This window comes from Myodes glareolus, chromosome 16 (genome assembly GCF_982192425.1).
Source record: "Myodes glareolus chromosome 16, mMyoGla1.1, whole genome shotgun sequence".
NCBI lineage: Eukaryota > Metazoa > Chordata > Mammalia > Rodentia > Cricetidae > Myodes > Myodes glareolus.
In genome coordinates, this window is record NC_142041.1 from 29,934,336 (window position 1) to 29,953,798 (window position 19,463).

At 43.5% G+C, this 19,463-nt stretch overlaps 1 long non-coding RNA gene across 2 annotated transcripts; it reads left to right on the plus strand.

Annotated features, from left to right (window-relative positions):
* The first annotated feature begins 4,613 nt into the window (after positions 1 to 4,613).
* LOC148119553 (uncharacterized) lies at positions 4,614 to 15,127 on the plus strand. 2 transcript variants are annotated; one of them, XR_015735103.1, is made up of 3 exons: positions 4,614 to 11,165; positions 12,455 to 12,536; positions 13,042 to 15,127. It is a non-coding gene; the product is annotated as an uncharacterized LOC148119553 (long non-coding RNA). The 2 variants fall into 2 exon arrangements; XR_015735102.1 differs by having other exon boundaries at positions 12,455 to 12,531.
* Positions 15,128 to 19,463: the final 4,336 nt, after the last annotated feature.

Genomic DNA, 19,463 nt, shown 5'->3' on the forward strand with positions numbered 1-19,463 from the left:
GAGGCAGGTCTAGACCTGCCAAAGCTGCCTGTCAGGTTGGGGCAGAACAGAGCTAAAAGCCACCTTTGGGTAGCTGCCATTGATTTCAGCAGCTTGAAGCCAAGCCATTTCCTTGGCATCTCCTTCCATGTACGGCCCACCTTCTGTGTCATCTTCCTGGTCCCTTTGTCAGTTCAGTGTCCCCCCCCCCCACTCTACCCCCACCCTCATGCCTTGTCGCCTGTACTGGGAGGCTGGCCTCCACAGCTGTCACCCTTTCCTTTACTGTCCTTCAGGGAAAGTGGTGAGGGAGTGCCTAAAGTGACCTGTATTCCCTCATGGAGGAGGAAGAGGAAGAAGAGTGAGGCCAGGGCCTGACACCCCAGGGAGACCTGCTGGAGGCTGGAATCAGACCTCCAGGGCATTTCCTGAAGTGCCAGGAGGGGTGTCCCCAAACAAAGGCCCTGTGAATACTACTGACACAATCCAAGGGCATCTGTACCCTCTGCCTTTGCTCCTTTAAGGGACTCCTGGCCTCCCTGCAAGGCAGTCTTCATCTTCCTGAAGTTTCCCCCAGGCCCAGGCTCCCACTCTCCTTAGGAACCGGGGCACACAAAGGAGCCAGCCTACAGGATGGGAGATGCTAAAAGGAATTTTCCCCTATTTTATGAACCCCTCCCTCTTCCTCTGACTGTGGCTGGTTTCCTCTGTCAGCGTGTGTTCATGTTTTCTTGGACATCTAACAATTGAAAGGGCTTTTCCATTCCAGAACCTTCACATTCAGGGTACTGGCGTTGATTTGGTTTTCATTTTGGGTTTTTCTTTTTTTTTCTTTTTTTAATCTGCCAATTAGTGGGGTGGGGGATGTGCTGTAGTTCTCTGAGGAGGAGGAGAGAAGCTGTTGCTAACACTATCTCTCCAGCTTTTTGTCTGAAAGCACAAACCCCTAGTCACGGCCGGGCCGCCTGCTCAGAGCCACGGGACTGGGTTTCTTTCTTTCTTTTCCGCTGCCTTCATTATTGGTCACAATGTCCCAGCCACTTCAGCAGCTCGTCCTTGAGCCCTGAGGAGTCAAGGGCCCCTTCAGCAGCTCAGCCAAGCGAGATTGCATCCACAGGAAGAAAGAAAACTTTCCTGGTGGGAAGGGCCCTCCAGCATATTCTGGAGAGACTCCCTGAGCAGCCCTTTGTAGGGAAATTGCAGAAGACCCGAGTCTTTAAGCCATCTGGGCAACTCTGGCTGGTGGCCTTTGGTGACCAGGATACCCACCCTCAGGTTCTGCTACAGCAGTGGTCAGGGGGCAAAGATTTGGACTGTGAAGACACTTAGGTATCTGGTGTCACCTGACCGAGGGTCTGGGAAGGAGAAGTGCACTCAATGGCCCTGGGAACAGCTCATCAGAAACACTGGGACAATCGGTTGCCTTTTGGAATTGACCCATGGATGCCCCTGGAGGGCCAGGGGAAGGGGTGATTCAGTACAGACTGTCACATCTGCTCCTTACACTTCCTGAGACGATATGTTCAAATCTCAGAGGCACCTTTGAGACCCTGATGGTTCCCTTCCAACTGGAATGTGCTCTGTCCCTTTGCACAAGTGCCCTGTTCTCAAACACCCTGTGCCCCAAGTTCCATGTTTAATTTCTCTCAGATACTGCCATGGGCTCCAGGAATCTGAGCTCCACCATCCCTCAGAGGGGCAGTTCCAAGAGAGAGGAACTTTGCAGCTCCCTCAGAATGAGGAAGCTCCCTAATGAGCTTCTTAAATGGAAACAAATTAATTGGCTCGGCAGACACAGTACTTGCTGGTGGATACTGAGGTAAGTGGATCCCCCCTCTGGCCTCAGGAGGTTTCCAGTGGAGTGGGTAAGGAGAGGGGAGACCGTGAAATTACTCATGACACTGCAAGCCATAACGGGGTTCCACAGCAGGGACAGTGGGTGACTAGTTCTGCTTGGCAGCAGTCAGGACAGGGTGGGCTTTGGAGATGAAGCAAAAGCTGTTCCAGGTAGAGGTGTCTAGTGTTGGGGTCATCAGGAGACTTGGACAGGTCCATCAGCCTGGTGTCATAGCAATACTCCAGGGTCTCCTAGGACTTCATTGGAAGTTGTGTGTGTGCGCGCACACATGCAGCATGGCTTGAATGGAGCGCACCTAGGGCTTTGAGCATGCTAGGAAACTGCTGAGCCACTTACGGTCTCCGTTGTTTGCCCTGACACCATGGTCACGATGATCATCCTGCAGCCTGGAATCTTTTGAAGCAAGGAAGCTCCCACATCACAGAGCGACACAGAGGGCCCTACTAGGGGAAGAACCCACCAACCCACCAGCTTTTCCTGCTCAAGGGCATAGCCTTCCCTGTTACCAAAAAAAAAAAAAAAAAAAAAAAACACCACTTAGAACTTTTCTCTCTCTCTTTTTCCCACCGCCTTTCCTCCCTCCCTCCTGGCACAATGTTAGTCCCCAAACTAACAGAGGAAATTCTGGTCTGGAAAGGGCAAACCCTGGCACAGGGGCTTGGAGGTAGAAAATGTTCTTGGGCTGAGCCAGGATCCAAGTGTCGCTGATCTGTAACCAGGAAGTCCTAAGGGGAGAGAAAGTGCCTCACTGTGTTGACTCCTTTGTCTGGAGGTTTTTGTTTTTGGGGTGTGTGTGTGCACGCGTGTGTGCTCACGCGCGCACATGGCAACATGGAGCATGAAATAGATGCAGACCAGTAGGGGTAGCTGAGAAGAGCGAGGAGCATCTTCCTTGAGGAAGCTGTGGATGGAGGGAAATAGAGAACCAGAGAGGCAAAGGCTTGATTAAAGCCACACGGCAAGTGGATGCTCCAGGATTCTTGAGCAAACAGCTTGGAGGATCTCCTTGGCCAGTCCCGTTCTAGGGAGCTGGGGTGGGATTAGAGGAGTCCTCTGGCATGTCAGCTGGTTGTTTTCCTCATTCTCTCCCTCTTGGCCATTAGGCCACCCAGGGCCCTATGGCCTCCTGCTTAGGAGACAGTTTCCCCAGAAGGCTGACTGGGTGGAAGTTACTCGCGTGGCTCTGGTGCCCTCGTGTGGCGTTCGTTTGCATTACAGCTGAGCCTCAGAAAAGGCAAATAAGGCAAAAAGCAAAATGGAGGTGGAACTGGAAGCCAGAAGAGAACAGACAAGTTGAGCTTCAGGAAGTGTCGAGGGTGGATAATGGGTGTTCCAGCCGAGGACAGACAGAGGACGTGGCATCTGAGCTGGCTCTTCCTTGAGGGAGGATGGTATTCCTGGTAGAGGAAATGGTGAGTGGGACTGAGGCTGTGACTCCCACCTCAGACATACACACACACACACATACACACACATACACACACACACACATACACACACACACACATACATACACACACACACACACACACACACACACTACACTCTGACAAAGCTTCCCAGATTCACTTACAGAGAAAAAAGAATAGGGATGAGGGATGGAGAACAGGCAGCCTGGAGAAAAACATTAGCTCAGAACGCTCACACAGCACTCCTCCCAAGTCCCTCATCTTCTGATTAGGAAATTCAGATGTTCTTACCAATACATTTGTATTTCAGATAAATATAAGTAAGACAGAAATTACCATCAGCAGTTCAGTCCATGTCCTGAAGAACCCCCTCAGCCTTCCACGTACACGAGTAATTATTTGTTGAGCCTATTTATGCTTGTGGCTTCATGCCCTTCACTTTCCACTTAAAGGGGTCCTGACCTCTTTCTCTTATTAAATCTCTGAAGATTTGGGCTTAGGCTGTGATACACTGGTTTAATTTAGTTAACTTACATTCATTTTTTTCATAACTGGCCCTGTGGGAAAATATCTTCATTCAAAAATCACCATCCATTATTCTGGTTGGCATTTTTTGTTTGTTTGGTTGGTGGGTTTTGGTTTTTTGTCCTTTTTTTATTTGTTTTTTTTTATTCCAAGATATAAAATGTATCGAAGTGCACTATGAGGTCAGAAGGTAAGCCATCCATCTCCAAGTGTTTGTGTCCTCTGAGAGACATCAGTTGGTCCTCCAATATAGGTTTGGAAAAGCGCCAAACAAAAGCTCCATGCTTTCCTCTGGAGACTTTCCCTTAACGATTCAGGCCTGTCTAAAACATGAGACACAGGGTTAGCTGTTCTCTTCTATCAAAGAGACTTCAAACTCCGGCAGGTGCTAAGGGTGGCAGCTGCCTGGGCTTAGATGGTGGAGTCCCCAACTGTCCCCAACTAAGGGCTCGGTTCTCAGTCTAGGAAAATAATAGGTGAAGCAGAACTGTCACTTCGGCTGCCAGCTCCTTGTGTGACTTTTGTCTGGCAGGAGCTCTTCTGTCCAGTGACAGCAAGAGGCAGTGCTGGGAGACCCAGAGACTTGGAAGAGCTGTGCCCACGGTGCAGCGGCAGGGGAGGTGAAAATACGTTATCTCCTTGTCCCAGGGGAACACAGCAACCCTGGCTCACTCACGTCCTCCCCATCGCTCTGCAGCTGCGTGAGCCACTCAGGCTTCAGAAAGCTCCATTGCCTCGGGTGTAAATGACGTGTCAGCAGCCATCCCACAGGGCTTTGAGTGCAGACACATGCAGCCTCCAGATAACACCAGCAGGACCAGGAACAAGGTAAGATAGCCGAGGTCATAGCAACCATGCAACTTCAATGGTTAGAAGATCTAGAATATACAGGGACTTTAAAAAACATTCGAATGTGGGGTCCATTTTACAGATAAAAGGTGCTCACACCTCAGCAAGGACAGAAGGTCCTCCTAGAGATGCAGGCTCGAAGCAGCAGGCCCTAGTAACCCATCTTTGTTGTTTAAAAGCACTCTGCCAAGGTGACTTGGTGGCACACACCTATAATCACAACACTTAGACTCGGGAGATGGAGGCAGAAGGATGAAGGTTAAAAATCATCCTTGGCTACACGCTGGACTTGAAGTAAGCCTGGGCTACAGAAGACTCAACTCTTAAAGAAGGTGAGGGGGGAGCGTGTAGTAGTATATTATTTGTGTTTTAATAAATAAGTCTTGCCTGACGATCAGAGGGTAAAGCAGCCATATTAGTCAGTCATACAGGGAGTGGTGATGCACACCTTTAATTCCCAGGACTCTGGAGACAGAGGCAGCCTGAACTCTGTGAGTTCAAGGCCACCCTGGGCTATACAAGATTGAGTCTGTCTAAAAGAGAAACAGAGCTCACACAAAGGTGATCCCAACACTTGGGATCACATGCCTTTAATACCAGCACTGGGGAGGTGGAGATATGGAGGTCACATGCATTTCATACCAGCACTAGGAATTACATGGTGGGGCAGAGAGAGGAACTCTAGAGTGTTCTGGAGTCTGAACTTCGTGGATCTTCGTGAGCTTGCAGGATCGCCCCTTTGTTTTTCTGAGCCTTGGTAGAGGTAAGATCTCTCTAGTGGTTGGCTGATTTGCTTTTCTGATCTTCAGCTTGAACCCCAATATCTGTCTCTGGGTTTTTACTACTGCTACATTTGGCGCCCAACGTTTGGGGTACAAATTCATGAAAAAGCCTTTTGTCTATACAGCCACTGCCACAGGCTGGAGCTATGTGCAGCCAGAGTTACTTCCCTACCCGCCAGGTTTTTATTTTTTCTCTCCCAGAGGGCTCTCCCTGAACCCTCTTCCTGGACTGCTGCCAAACTAGGTAGCAGCCTTGCAATCCAGTCAGGACTTTACTGTTCTGCACAGCAGCAATGAACCTCACATCTTTATCAACATTGTCAACAGATTTGGTAAGACAATTGAGAATTCTTAAAGGGAGGAATTGGTTAAAAGAGAGAGTTTTTTCCCCTCCACATTAAAAAAAAAAAGGAAACACCATTACATTGGAGGGATTTGTGTCTCTGTTTGAAAATGGAACAATTGGATGCAAGGATAACTAATTTAGATGGGACTTAGGAAATGTCAGTTGTAAATATTATCAACTTTATCATTTTTGGTTTATCATTAAAAATTGGTTAAGCAGAGTGCTAAGATACAGACCTTAGAAAAACTTAATAAAATAGATCACAGAGATATTCAAATCCAGACAGAGGAATTTAATGAAGAACCAATTTTAGTTACATTATAAGAATAGAGAGGAACAGTCTAGAGTATTCAAACAACCAACCTTAATATATCCATTAACCTACAGGAATTGCCAAATTCTAGAGGCTCTGTAAGATGACCAATTTCTTGAGATCTTTGTATATTTTAGAGATCAGACCTCTGTCTGATGTGGGGTTAGTGAAGATCTTTTCCCATTCTGTAGGCTGTCGTTTTGTCTTGTTGACCGTGTTCTTTGCTTTACAGAAGCTTTTCGGTTTCAGGAGGTCCCATTTATTAATTGTTTCTCTCAGTGTCTGTGCTACTGGGGTTCTATTTAGGAAGTGGTCTCCTGTGCCAATGCGTTCAAGTGTACTTCCCACTTTCTCTTCTATAAGGTTCAGTGTGGCTGACTTTATGTTGAGGTCTTTGATCCATTTGGACTTGAGTTTTGTGCATGGTGATAGATACAGGTCTATTTTTATTCTACATGTTTTTTATCTACATGTTGATATCCAGTTATGCCAGCACCATTTGTTAATATCCATTTGATATTTTTTTTGCTTCTTTGTCAAAAATCAGGTGTTCAAAGGTATGTGGATTAATATCCAGGTCTTCAATTTGGTTCCATTGGTCCTCCTGTCTGTTTTTATGCCAATACCAGGCTGTTTTCAGTACTGTAGCTCTGTAGTAGAGTTTGAAGTCAGGGATTGTGATGCCTCCAGAAATTATTTTATTGTACAGAATTGTTTTGGCTATCCTGGGTTTTATATTTTATGAAGTTGAGTACCGTTCTTTCAAGGTCTGTGAAGAATTTTGCTGAGATTTTGATGGGCATTACATTGAATCTGTAGATTGCTTTTGGTAAGATTGCCATTTTCACTATGTTAATTCTACCTACCCAAGAGCACGGGAGATCTTTCCACTTTCTGGTGTCTTCTTCAATTTCTTTCTTCAAAGATTTAAAGTTCTTGTCACACAAGTCTTCCACTTGTTTGGTTAGAGTTACTCTGAGATATTTTATGCTATTTGTGGCTGTTGTGAAGGGTGATGTTTCTCCGGTTTCTTCCCCAGCCCTTTTATCATCTTGTGTACAGGAGGGCTACTGATTTTTTTTTTTTGGAGTTAATCTTGTATCCTGCTACATTACTGAAAGTGTTTATGAGTTTTAGAAGTTCCTTGGTAGAATTTTTGGGATCGCTTATGTACACTATCATATCATCAGTAAACACTGAGTGTTTGACTTCTTCTTTTCCAATTTGTATCCCCTTGATCTCCTTTCGGTGTCTTATTACTCTAGCTAGGACCTCAAGAACTATATTGAATAGATATGGAGAGATTAGACAACCTTGTCTTGTTTCTGATTTCAGTGGGATCGCTGGGAGTTTCTCTCCATTTAGTTTGATGTTGGCTGTTGGCTTGCTGTACATAATTGTCTTTATTATGTTTAGGTATGTTCCTTGTATCCCTGCTCTCTCCAAGACCTTTATCATGAAGGTATGTTGTATTTTGTCAAAAGCTTTTTCGGCATCTAATGAGATGATCATGTGGTTTTTATTTTTCAGTTTGTTTATATGGTGGATTACGCTGGCAGATTTTTGTATGTTGAATCATCCCTGCATCAATGGGATGAAGCTGACTTGATCATGGTGGATGATGGTTCTGATGTGTTCTTGGATTCGATTTGCCTGTATTTTATTTAGTATTTTTGTATCAATGTTCATGAGTGAGATTGGTCTGTAATTCTCTATCTTAGTAATGTCTTTCTGTGGTTTGGGTATTGTAGCCTCATAAAAAGAGTTTGGCAATCTTCCTTCTGTTTCTAATGTGTGAAATAATTTGAGAAATATTGGTATTAGTTCTTTGAAAAACTAATTCAGCCATGACAATAATTACTGACCATTCAGGTTGTAAAAGAACAGGGTACAACAGCAGCTGATATTTCAGAGGCACCAACAACCCTATCTAGATGGTTGACAGACAAACCTTTAACAACAGAGAAACTGCATGCTGTAGAGCATCTGCGACAGGAGCAAATAAATGCTCGGCATATTGAAGAATCAACCAGCCCCTGGAATTCTCCTGTATTTGTTGTTAAAAAGAAACCTGGAAAATGGAAAATGATAACAGATCTAAGAACTGTTAATAAAGTGATTCAGCCAATAGACTCTCTACAGTCTGGTATTCCTCTGCCTTCTCTATTTTCTGAAGGATTGCCTCTTATAGTTATTGATTTAAAGAATGTTTCTTCCCTGTACCTTTACAAAGCAAAAGACGGAGAAAATTTGCCTTCACAGTGCTTACTTATAATTCTCAGCCTGCTAAAAGATGTCAATGAAGGATTCTCATACAGGGAATGTTAAATAGTCCCTCCCTATGCCATTATTTTGTAAGTCAGCTATTGGAAATGATATATAAACAATTTCCTGAATCTATAGTTTACCATTTCATGGATGACTTTTTTTTTACTATCTGATTCAAATGTAGATACTTTAGAATGTTCAAAGTAAAGAAAATTTTGCCTTGTTGGGGATTACAAATTGCTCCTGAAAAAAAAAAACAAAGAGGAGATTCTATTAATTATTTAGACTATAAAATAGGTTTACAAAAATTAGACCTCAAAAGGTACAAATTAGGAGAGATCAATTACAGACTCTTAAGGATTTCTAAAGATTGGTAGGAGACATTTCCCATCTATGACACACTATTGGGATAGGTTCTGATGACCTCATTAGTTTAAACAAAATCTTAGACGGTAAAAAGGACATAAATAGTCCCAGGGAATTATCAGCTGAAGCTGAGAGAAAATTGGCTTTGTTTGAAGAGAAATTACAGAAGGCACCTGTGGATCGTGTGGATCTGAATCTTAACTGTATTCTGATCATATTACCCTCCAAACATTCCCCTACAGGAATTTTAAGACAGAGGAAAGATATCTTTTTTAAAAATATTTATTTATTTACTTATTATGTATACAATATTCTGTCTGTGTGTATGCCTGCAGGCCAGAAGAGGGCACCAGACCTCATTACAGATGGTTGTGAGTCACCATGTGGTTGCCAGGAATTGAACTCAGGACCTTTGGAAGAGCAGGCAATGCTCTTAACCACTGAGCCATCTCTCCAGCCCCCAAGGAAAGATATCTTTGAATGGATCTTTTTACCACATAAACCAAATAAAAAATTAAAAACTTATGTGGAAAAGGCCTCTGAGTTAATCCTAAAAGTAAAATTGAGACTTCATCAATGAGCAGGAATAGACCCAGCAAAAATTATAGTACCTTTTAATAATGATGGAATTGACAAATGAGAAGAAATTGAACCCTGGCAAAGAGCTTGTAGTAATATTTTTGGGGAGAGATTAACAACTATCCCAAAAGCAAGAAAATTCAATTTATAAAGAGAACTAACTGGATCCTTCCTCACATTGTAGGGGACACACCAATAACTGGAGCCCCTACATTCTATACTGATCTAAATGAATCAGGAAAGGCAGGTTACAAATCAGAAAATTTAAGTAAAGTGGATCAAAGCCCTTGTGAGTCTGTCCAAAAGTCAGAATTATATGATATTCTCATGGTACTAAGGGATTTTTAAAGAACCTCTCAACATAGTTACCAGTTCACAATATGCACAAACAGTGGTTTTGCATATTAAAACTGCTGAATTTATACAAATATTGACCTCATTATTTATTCAGTTCAAGATATAATCAGGAATTGGCATCTTTCCATATACATAACACACATCCAATTCCATACAGGTCTGCCAGGTCCTCTGGCACAAGGTAATACAGAAATTGATCACTTATGGTTAGAAAGGTGCTGAAGGCCTCAGAATTTCATATAAAAAAAAATCATGCCACTAACAAAGGTTTAAAAAAAGACTTTTTCATCACATGACAACAAGGCAAGGAAATTATAAAGAAATGTCCTACTTGTTCTTTATACAACCAAACACCACTACCTGCAGGAAGAACTCAAAGGAATGGAATGAAATATTGTAAACAGAGAGAGAGATTTTGTTTCCTGGCTGCCCAGACCTGAATAATAACGCAAAACTATATTAATTACAACCCTGTACAGTTACATGGCATCTGTCTGACTCCACCTTCTGTCTCCCTGCATTCAGTTTAGTTTCGCTGCCTACCTATATTCTGCCCTGCCATAGGCCAAAGCAGCTTCTGTATTAACCAATGGTAATAAGACATATTCATAGCATACAGAGGGGAATCTCACATCAAAGTCTGGCAGATGGATGTCCTCCATTTTATAAAACTTGGAAAATTAAAATATTAATACCACATCATTGATACCTATTCAGGTTTTCAATGGGCAACTGCTTTGAGTTTGGAATAGGCTGATTCAGTAATCACACAATTGCTAAAAGTTATAACCATGATGGGTATACCTGTACAAATAAAGACAGACAACGTTCCAGTGTATGTCTCTAAGAAAATGAAACAGTTTTTTTGCTTATGATAATATCAAGCATATTACAGGTATACCAAACAATCCTACAGGCCAACAGTTATAGAAAGATCAAATCAAACTCTCAAGGATGTGTTAAATAAACAGAAAGGAATGATAAATACCCCCAGAAATTGATGACAATGCTTTATTAACTTTAATTTTCTAAATGCTAATAAGAAAGGAACAACAGCTACAGAGTAACATTGGATAGTAGAAAAAAAACTACAGAATTAAATCAGTAGAAAGGCGTTAAAGATGTACTGATCTCAGAATGGAAACCAAGACATATGGTATGTTGGGGAAGGGGTTTTGCTTTTGTTTCCATGGGAGAAAAAAGCTTTTGATACCATCAAAATTGATAAAGATTCTATTTGAACAAGAGATACCTCTTAATTAGAAGAGATGATAGTTCATCAAAAAGCATGATCGTTTAATCTAAAATAAAGTATAAAACTAACAAATGATTTTTATTTGAACAGATAAAACTTGTCAAAAGAAACTCTCCCCAAAATTAGGGTTGGGGAAGGGTTTTGTTTTTGTCTTTTAAGGAGAATAAAGGAATCCAGCTAAGGAACCTGAAGACCACTGAAGAAATGAGACATCTGAAAAAAAAGGACAAATCATTCAGGAAAACAATATCTCAAGAAAAAGAGTAAATTGGCCTATTGGTATGTCACATTTCCAACAGGATAAAATTCCATAAATCTTCCCAAATGTTTATTTCTGCTATTCTCTACAGACATATAATGCAAATAGTCTTTTAGTAGTCCCAGTCCAATTAAAAATTAAAGCTGATTTAAGATTAAAGATTAAGAGTTGGATTGTGGGTCTCTTCTTCTCTAAACCCAAGCATGCTTATTAAAATAAAATCCAAAATCTCTGTCTCATGTCAGAAAAGCCACCTGATATGGGACAGAAGAAAAACAAATATTTGAGTACTATTTTATTGCCACTAATCTTTTCTTTTTTTTTCAAAGTTTATTAAATTATGAAAGTTTCCATTTCTGCCCCTCCTCCCAACACCCTCCCACATTGCCACTAATCTTATAATCCTTTGGTTTTATATTGACTCTTTAACAGCTTTTCTTAATGTTTAAATTTTATAATATATATAAAATTTAAATATAGACATGTGCCGGGTCATGGTGGCTCACACCTTTAATCCCAGCACTCAGGAGGCAGAGGCAGGTGAATCTCTGTGAGTACAAGGCCAGCCTGGTCTACAGAAGTGAGTTCAAGGACAGGCACCAAAGCTACAGAGAAACCCTGTCTCGAAAAAACAAAACCAAACCAAATCAAAACAAAACAAAAAGATATATATAGAGAGAGAGACATATATATTGAACATTTTTTCCTGATATTTATGGTCATATAAAATAACTAATTCTATAAAAATTTGATCTTTTTTCATGTACATGATTTCTGATTGAGTCTCTATCAGTTTTCTTTTTTTTAATATTTATTTATTTATCATGTATACAATATTCTATCTATGTGTATGCCTGCAGGCCAGAAGGGGCACCAGACCTCATTACAGATGGTTGTGAGCCACCATGTGGTTGCTGGGAATTGAACTCAGGACCTTTGGAAGAGCAGGCAATGCTCTTAACCTCTGAGCCATCTCTCCAGCCTTTCTCTATCAGTTTTCTGCAGTGAACCATGAGCACGCCTCACAGTGACCTTTGAAGTCTCCATAAGGAGGATGGGCCCACAATAACAGTGATTCCTCCAGGACTATGATAACTCCAGTAAGCTGAAAAATACCACCTAAGGATTAGTTTTTATACTACAAACTGCTCAGAATAATTTTGAGGTAGCTAGCTGAGATGATCCAGTCTAATAGACTACTCTAGCCAGGACAAGTCCTACATTTTCCCATTAGTCAGAGACTAGACAACAAATGATACAGCTACCTCTCCCAGGACTTAATAATTAACCCAAATTTTTCTTTTCACAGGATCCACTAAAAATACTGTCACCCAGACCAGACAGCAGGAAGTAAATTTAAGAATATGATGCCTACATTCCCAAGAGGTGGGGTGGGTAGTTTTTGGTCATTCAGTGGGCTTGTCATTGTTTAAGGGGGTTGAATACAAGTTGTTATTGGTAATGGTCAGGAAAAAAGCTAAACAAAGGAAATTAGATTCAGGGTTCTTGTTTTGAAAAGAAAAGGGGGGACAGAGATAGGATAAAAGAGTAGATTACTGAATCTACTCTGAAAAGAAAAAAGGGAGGCTATAGATAAAAGATAAAAAGATAGATTATGGAATCTACTTTTAAAAAGCAACTATTAGTTTTAAATGTTTTATATTGTTTTGGATTTTTGTATATTGTATGCAAATTTTATATATTAATACAAATTTGAGATGGAGGTTAGTAATTCGTCACCTATTATATCGAACTTGTGGTCAGTCATTAATTATGACTTCAAGGTCAAATAGAGATCTATTTTAAATAGACAGGTTGTCTTCAAACACTTCAGAGATCTATAGAATATGGCATTTAAGATGCTTTAATATAATAGGCTAATTTTTTTTATGACAGTGAGACACATCTGCTCCAGGCAGCACCAGTTTACTTCAGAAAAGATGATGGGCATCTAAGAAACTCCACATGGAGTTACTTTCTTTGTGACAAAAGTAAGTCACTGGGCAAGAAAATGCCCCTACTTGACTGCTGACAGTATGGTGTCCTAATTGAAAAAGCAGAACACAAAAGAGAGTGACTGCCAAACATCATCAAGACCAAGTGGGACAGCCCTTCTGAATATCCTGCTTCACAGAAAGTCTGTCAAGTATTCTAGGCCTGTAGGCCGAAGGTGGATGCCACACCATTGCAGAACAACTTTGGGTGACTGTCCAGGCAGCCAGCTGTTTCTGTCATTTCTCACATTTTTTGAAAGTTGCTTGCTCACACTTCCTGCTTACTCAGTCAATATTATTTGCTTCTTGGGTCTCTGAGGGAGTTGAAGACTAGATAGCTATGGCTTTCCTTGTTTACTAGATGCAGAAAACTTTATTTTATTTATTTATTTATTTACTTAGGCTTTTCAAGACAGGGTTTCCTCTGCAGCTTTGGAGCCTGTCCTAGAATTTGCTCTGTAGATTGGGCTGGCCTCGAACTCATAGAGATCCACCTGTCTTTGCCTCCCAAGTGCTGCGATAGAAAACTTTATGATAGAAAGTAAATTAGGTACAAGACTTTGGACTCACCAAGATAGGATAGATATGAAGTATTTTTCTCTGAATTTGTCAAATGCAAATGGACTAGACATTGTTGATGTATTTATTGCATGAATATATTGTAATATAGTCATTGTGTATATTATATATACTTTTCATATTAGTTATAGCCTTCTTTTTATTTTAGACAAAAAAGAGAAATATAATGGAATGTTATATTATAAATAGAGTTTGCCTGAAGATCAGAGGGTAAAGCAGCCAACTCTAGTCAGCCGTAAAGGTGGCACACAACTTTAATTCAAGGACTCTGGAGACAGAGGCAGATTGACCTGTATGAGTTCAAGGCCACCCTGGGCTACACAAGCTTGAATCTGTCTAAAAGAAAAACAGAGCTCACACAAAGGTGGTCCCAGCACTTGGGATCACAGGCCTTTAATCCCAGCACTAGGGAGGTGGAGACAGGAGAAATATGGTGGGGCAGAGAGAGGAATATAAAGGGGAAGAGACGGGAACTCTGGATGTGGAGTCTGAGGTTGGTGAAGCACATTGCTGGATCTCCCTTTTGTCTTAGCCTTGGTAGAGGTAAGATCTCTCTACCAAGCATTCCACCAACTGAGGTACATCCCCAAAGCCCCTGTAGTATTTGTGAGCCCCTGTAGCACAAATAATAAAAACCCAGACACAGATATTGGGATTAAAGCTGAAGATCAGAAAAGCAAAGCCCCAAATTCTATCCCTAACACCACACAAACACATAAACTAAACTTGATAGCTCAGTCCTGTAATCTGAGCACTTCAGAGATAGGAGTAGGAGGAATAAAAGTTTAAGGTCAGCCTCAGCTACATAGCAAATTTGAAGTTAACCTGGCACACATGGGACCCTGTCTCAAAAACAAACAAAAAGGATCAGCAAGATAGCTCAGTGGTAATGACACTTGCCACCAAGCCTAACAACCTGAGTTCAATCCCCAGAATATAGTGGTGAAAGGGGAGTGCCAAATCCTTAAGCAGTTTCCTGACCTCTACACACACTATGACACACATATGCCTATACACACATATACACACTAAATAAATAAGGGGGGAGTGTTGGATCCCAGGCCTTTCCTGGCTCCTCGAGGTGCTATGCAGGACTGTTTACCCAGCCAGTCTAGTTTCCTGCCATCTCCTCTGCTCACTCCACCGGCTAGGGGAATTAGCATAGACAGCCTTATCCTCTATTGGCATGGTAATTCCACCTGCAAAGAAATGTTCTCACAGTGGGCCTGCCACGTCTGTCACTGCAGCTAGCTCGGCACCCCCTGCCCGGCAGATTCTGCCATCCAGCGCCAGGCGCCCAACACCTTGATCTCACTTCCGGTGGGAGGGGGTTCTCGTCCTTTGGCCCCTAAGTATATAAACCTGGAATTTCGCTGAATAAAGTTGACATTTACCTTTTGGGCAAATGATCCAGGTCTCTGTGTGTGTGTGTCTGTTTTTAATTCCTAGGACATTATTCCAAGCTCGCGGCTCGATACGGAAAGCGTGCACCGTATTGGGGAACAGGGGCTCGCAGAATTGGGTGGGACTGGGGGGAGACAGAAACAAAACAAATTAGCTTTACACATTATAGCTATTATCTAAGTAATAAATATGTATGTTTACAATTTAACTAATTCCCATCGTTAATATTTATTTCTCAACACTTTATTATCTCTGTTGTATAAATATGAACTCCCTGCATCTTTATTGCATAAATATTAAAAATGCATCGTGTTCATTATTTATTGTCTATCGGTCTGTACTTACTAGAGTGTCCCTAGAACATCAACCCTGCCCAAGCAGAGGCCCGGAGAACAGGTGGTCAGTGACTGGGCCGAGACATAACTCTGGTCCAGGGCCCCGAGATTGGCAAGCTTGCCGTGTCTGCACCTGGCACAGTCCATGCACTGAGGGCTCTGCTGTGCGGAGAAAGGAGTCTCAGAAAGACAAACAACAGTAGAAAGGCAGACACTGGCCCTGATAGTGGAGACCCAGAGAGCATCATGGTCTAGAAGTGACCATCACTGGTAGGAACTGTAGGGCCTCAGGACTTTCAAGTGCAAGAGGAAAGAAGACAAACAGGCTCCTTCCCTCTGAGGGTACCCCAAACCTGAGTACCAGGAAGTGTTAGGTCTCCAACTGGGGACAAAGGGCTAACTGAGGTGCCTATTAACATATCAGAACAGGCGCTGGCTGCCAGCCTATCCTGGCACCCCTAGCACCTGGTCTCCTCCTTTCATTTCCTCTTTCTGGTTCAGGAAGGACCCCCATGTGCAGCCTGGCAACACATCTTGGAAGTCCTGGACCCAGGCCTCAAGGCCCAGCTGTCTGGTCTCACTGAAGGCTTGTCTAGTTGAGCATTCCCAGCTTGCTTGGTCATATGGTCCACACATGGTTCTTGTACTGCTACAAATCTCTGGGCCCTGTGCTTGGCGATTTCCATTCGGGTCTGCAGCTGGCCTCAGGCGCCACAAGCTCTCCTGGGGCATCCGAGTTTGGGGATAGCTCTCTGGGGTAAAGGGCAGTTTGCCCCTGAGCTTCTCTTAGCCCTGGGCCTATACAAGTGCCAGAGCTACTGCTAGCAAGTTGCACCTCTGCGCTGACCCCAGGCCATGGAAGTGGCACAGCCCCACCTCACGTCTGTGAGGTAAAAACAGGTCAAGGGGTTTCTCTGAGCACACAAAATATGTGACAATCAGAGGGAATAATCATTGTGTAACCGCTTGGCAGTCCCACAGTACTGTGCAAATGTTTGCTGCTGTATCGACCAGCCTCTTACTAGATAAAAATGTGTTTGTATTTCACAAGGATGTGGCACTCAGACACCAAATGAGGTGTCTCCTGGTCCTGCGTCAAACTTTCTGGGACTCGGGGTGGTACTCAGGTGTGTCTGGGAGCAAAGCAACATTGAAGGACCCCACAAGGTCATCCGGAAGGGGCAACCTGACGTCTCCTCCTTGAACATTTCTTCCTCAGCCATGTTTTTCCTGAGGTCACCTCGCCGAAGTCCTGGCATCCTTTGTGACCTTTCTTTCAGGTTGAATGCAGTTGGTAGAGCTTTTTCTGAGGTCATCACACTCAGCACGTGGTAGCTCCCATCTCAGACAATGCCTCACGCCTCCTCTCCTGGGCTGGGAGCTCATTCATTCACGTATGCATTCCTGTTTCCTTCAGGATTCCCAGTCGTTTTATCACGTTATCACGGGTCAGGAAGTCAGTTTGGAGCTATTGTTCACCCCAAATAACCTGAGGATAATGGCAGACAGGTGTCAAATTCCCCCATCTCTTTGGGGCAGAATTGTCTGGCCAAGCCTTCAGACATCTTAGTCCCTTTAGCTTGTACTGTGCCCTCAATCACTCACGCCATGAGCCTGTTAAATACCAACTGGTTCTAAAGGCCACATCGCTTGGAGAACCCCCAAGGCCAAGTCTGTGGTACTTGCCTATTTCAGCTGATTCTGAGCTTAACACTGATGAAAACTAGTTAAATTTGAATCTCCAGGTAGGGCTGGTACCCAAGGTTAAGCACACACTAAGCCAATGGTCTACAACCGGGTCACAACCCCAGCTGTTGCCTTCTGCTTATTTCTGTTTTTGAGACAGGGTTTCTCTATGTAACAGCCCTAGCTGTCCTGGAACTTGCTCTGTAGATCAGGCTGGCCTTGAACTTTCTGAGTTCCTCCTGCTTTTGCCTCCCAAGGGTTGGAATTAAAGGCCTGTGACTCCCAGGTCTTTTTTTTTTTTTAAGGGATGTCTAATGTGAAAAAAAAAATTGAAAAAAAAGTTGAAAAAGATTGGTTTAGTAGGGTTCTGTCTACATGGAAATAAGTGAATGAATAAGCGAACAGACAACCTCACTGGCTAGGTTAACTTTGACCTCAGTTAACTTTGGCCTCCGTTTAAAGATGTAGGTAAGTGACTTGGTGGACACAGGCTTAGAAAGGAGCCAAAGGGCCTGGGCGAGGCTCAGAGGGGAGAACACTCGCCTATCTCGTGCAAGGCCCTGGGCTCCAACTCCAGCTCTTCAGAGAAAAAAAGTTGAAAATGAGCCAGGACGAGGCCTCAGAGCTGACACACCCACTGGCAATTGGTCAAGTGTAGAGGTTGGGACTGCCGCCACTGGGGGAAGGGCTGCCAGCACTGAGGGCTCTGCAGTGGGAGGCAGCAAGGGTCAGGTCCCGGGACCACAGGGACAAGGAGGCTGCTGGAACTGAGGGATGATGAAGGGACAGGACATTATCTTCTGGGTGGAGGGAACAAAATGTGCACCTTTACCTGTTCAGGGAGTCAGGCCTAGGGACAGAGCCTGGGGGTGTGAAGGGGAGTGGCGGAGAGGGGCCCAGAGGATTGCAATGGTCTGGGAAATACCCAGAACAGAAAGGAAGGTGTCAGTGACCTCTGTTAGCCGATGAGCAGAGGTGACTGTACCTGGGCAGAGCTACTACGCATAGTAGTTGAGACTTCCCTGATAGTTTGGACTGATGGACCCTGGGGGCACATGGCAGATTCCTAGAGAGCATTTGGGTGTGTGTGGGGGGGTGGAGAACAGAGAGTGCTTAGAGCAGAGAGACCCCAGCAGCACTCCCATGTGTTGCTGTGGAATGATCTTTTTGTACACTGTGAATATGTATGTCACTCTGGTTGGTTTAGTGAAATGCTGAATGGCCAATAGCTAGGGGTGATTTTTGGGGCAGAGAGAAACTCTGGGAAGAGGAAGGGCGGAGATGCCATGAGAGGCAGAGCAAGCAGGATGGGCAATATGGAGATGGGGTAATACAACACAGCCACGAGGCAGAAAGTGAATAGAAATGGTTAAGTTAAAAGAACTAGTTAGAAACAAGCCTAAGCTATGGGCTGAGCTTTCTTAATAAGTCTCCGTGTTGTTTATTTGGGAACTGGCTAGTGGGACAGAAAAATCCCCTTACAGCATACCTTTTCCCAAAGACCCAGATTCTAAGTATGCGGAGCAAGCATGCTACCACCAAGTTAACCTCCAGGCCTCTAGAAGTAATTTTATTTGTTTGTTTATTTATTTGTGGTTTTTGAGACCGGATTTCTCTGTGTAGCCCTGGTTATCCTGGAACTTGCTTTGTAGACCAGGCTGGCCTCTGCCTCCTGAGTGCTGGGATTAATGTGCCACCACCGCCCAGCTACTAGAAGCCCTTTTAAAAACCTCTGCGATGTGTCGGCATTTTACTTTGGCAAGCATAGTCTCCCTTTTGGCATCAGAAAGCTCAGGCCTTGTGAATGGCTATAGAAAAGAAACACCTTTATGAGTGAGATCACATTCTGACCTCTCTGTGTGTGGAAGAGGCAGACGAGAGGTGATCAGAGGAAGCCACAGGTGGAGGAGGCCCTAGGACCTTGCCAGGATACCACGTTTGGTGAAACCTCGATGGTGACGAGGACAGACAGGTTTCTAGAACATAAGGATGTGCAAACCATGCGAGATTGCACAGGACAACATCCCCCAGCGTTAGCTAGGGATAAGGTCAGCGGCAAGGCGGGGGAGAGGTGTGACTGGGAGGACTGCTAACCTGAGGAGCGGTGTGACTGGGAGGATTGCTTAACCTGAGGAGCGGTGTGAACACACCTGGGCTATGTGTCCCCATGGAGGCTGCAGGTATGCAGAACAGTTTGAGGATCTGAACAAAAGACAGAAGAAGGATGGGCTCCGAAATGGAAAGCTAGCCTTATGAGGAATTCTGAATTTAAAAATAAGAGGGTTTTTGATTGCTAGCAGATAGGCAAGAACAGTGAGCG